Here is a 2902-nt window from a genome sequence, read left to right as displayed (position 1 = left end):
ATAACAACACACTGTACTCTAAACTGCCACTTCTGCAAATGACAGTTACTAATTCTTCTCAAGAATTTCAAACACTCATCATATACCTAATGAACACACATATCCCGTGTCTTAAGTAAACTATGGCATTTTTCACAGTAGCTCTCTTCCCCCACCTAGTACTCAACTATTCATAAACACACAAAATGCTGAACTCTGAGAGAACAACGCTATTCTCCACTAACTCTGTGCCACTTCTCACTGTATAAACATGCAACGCCCTGTGCTTAAGATAGTACACCCAACTGCAAATAATCACACTAAACAGATCTGACTATATCAAAAGTACAAATTTAACAATAGCTAAGGACAACTAGTAGTGATCCTTCACAATTTACTTAGCTCTTACACTAGTCAACGAATTCGACAAGCAAACTGCAAACATATTCACAAACCTTTAGTTCCAATGGGAGCTGACGCCAGTAGATACATAGCTTCCCAACACATTGCAATTTGTGAGTCAACCTTCTATACAATTCCAATGCACAGTAATTGTAGTATCACTTGAATATATTCAGCCAGATGTCTTCTAGAAAACTTCCATTTCAAGTCTCGCTCTAGTGCCACATGGCGTTTTCACATTCAATTATGGGATTGCGTTCATTTGTCTATATCGATATACACTGAAAATAGCTGCAATGAACATGTAAGACCCATTACGTTAGTAGCACACTGAGAAAATCTTCTCACATGGCCACCAGTTTAGTCTGCTCACTCAAAAAGTACATACTCACTAACCTTCTGTGCAACAGCACTGTAGTCTGTCAGCTAATGTCATACAAATTCCAAGTGCCAGCTCGCAGACAATGTCATGACATTCAAGAGCTTGGGATTACCAGCAACTTCATCTCAGTGCCATTCCACTAACACTTGCCAAATGAAATCTCCAAAACTCAACAGAATATATCTCTTTTGTTCAAAACTCATTTCCAAGCATTCATGACATAACTTCTTTCAAATCTCTGTCCAATAATCTGTGTTCTCAAACAAAGCATTGTATGTCTTTTTCTGGAAGAGGATATCAATACACAAGCAAAACTAACACAAATTAGCCTGCATCAAGAAAACAACCACTGTCCCTGTGTGAGATGTTTCATGCATCAGGAGGCAACCTGTATTCATACTGTTCTTCCACTTGTGCCTCTAACACACGGTGCAAAGTTACTTGTGTTCATCTTCTAACTGGTCTGATGTTTCAATGCCTTCAGTACAGCATCACTTTTGTATTTCTTCAAATGTCCATTCACACTTCTACCATCAAGGAACAGCATCAAACGTCTTCTTCACATTTCCACAGTAGAGATTCACTTTCCACCTGTTGTTAGACAGTTGTTACAATGCTGCCATTTGCAAGTTCTTTCCAACAGCTAATGATGCAGGTGCACTCCATCAGACATGAACGTTATTCTCACAACACAGACTCACTCACGAAAAAATATCTGTTACTTGTAGTTATCACACGAGTAGCAGCAAACACATTAAAATTGCGTATTAAAGAACTTGCCTACACAAAGAAAACAGAAGAAACCTTCACACTCGCCATTCTGTCGCGTACTGATCCTTAAATCAACCAAAAATCCACAAAAATTACACAGCAAAAATCCAAGAAGTAATGCAAACACACATTATTTGCCATACCTAGGACTCTCAAAATTTTCAACTCAAAATACATTCAACCTTTTCACCTGACAGACACACACACACACACACACACACACACACACACACACACACACACTAAAAATTCCATCGCAACGACAACTGCTGATGTATCACTGAGGGGTTACACCTTTGAGTTGAGCTACCCTCTGACAAATCTACAAAAGATGTCAATCAGTATATGAACTGAGCTGACATCCACAACTAGTGCCTCTTGGTTAATCATTAGATCTAACACGGCAAAAATCTAACTGCCATTACTATGCAGCACAATTCTCCAAATACTGTGATAACACAACACAATCTCTATCAAAGACCACTTTCTCTGAAACAAAATCACTAAGTACAATTACCAAGTATCCATCCAATTTGGTTCGGTCCTACGCTGGATTGGTTGGCAGCTCAGCCCATGCTATTCCGCACAATTGGTTCCCGTCATTCTCACACGGCATCTCACTGAGAGAAACAATTGTCTCTCCAAGTTATAGTCATTTAATTCTCACAACAAGAGAGAGTCTTCTGTGGGCTCTTTCTTCTCACATCTAGTCACAAACGATGCTTTCACCTCAACAACTTATCAGCTCAATTCAACAGCAGAAACAAGTTCCATGTATTTCGATCCTCCTCAGGTTATTTTGTAATATGTGGCTCGCACCCACTTTCTGTTCAGCTCCACGTGCAATCCCAACATTACTGAAAGGAGTAATTGATTGATCAACAGTTGCACATACTGGCCAACAGGCAAGGCATTAAGTTGACAGCACATTTGCTGTCATGTATTCATATTATCATTTAAACAAATGAACAACCAAATATTTTCTCACTATTATCCACAGAAGCAGACACATTTTGTGATAACATTCCTACACTTTTCTAGTACAGTCATTAGCATGGTGTAACACAGCAATTGTCTTCTGTATTAAAACAATAATCACATCACTGCAAATAGGACCAACTATCCAAAAATTAGCAAGACACGCACGTTCCTCGAAACTTCAACCTGTCACTCTGACACTGTCACATTCAAATTTACCCTCCACAAACTTTGCATAACTTCAATTACAACATGCACAATTAAATTTCAATCTCCCTCTCATTTCTTAAATAACTTTAGGACTAAACTTTTGTATCCAAACACTATTCCTTACCTCATCAACATTTCCTTTTGGTACTTCAATGTGCAGCAACTATTCTCCACTGCAAG

The sequence above is a fragment of the Schistocerca americana genome, chromosome 9 (assembly GCF_021461395.2).
Source record: "Schistocerca americana isolate TAMUIC-IGC-003095 chromosome 9, iqSchAmer2.1, whole genome shotgun sequence".
NCBI classification, from domain to species: Eukaryota; Metazoa; Arthropoda; class Insecta; order Orthoptera; family Acrididae; genus Schistocerca; species Schistocerca americana.
Note: the sequence above shows the minus strand (reverse complement) of the source record.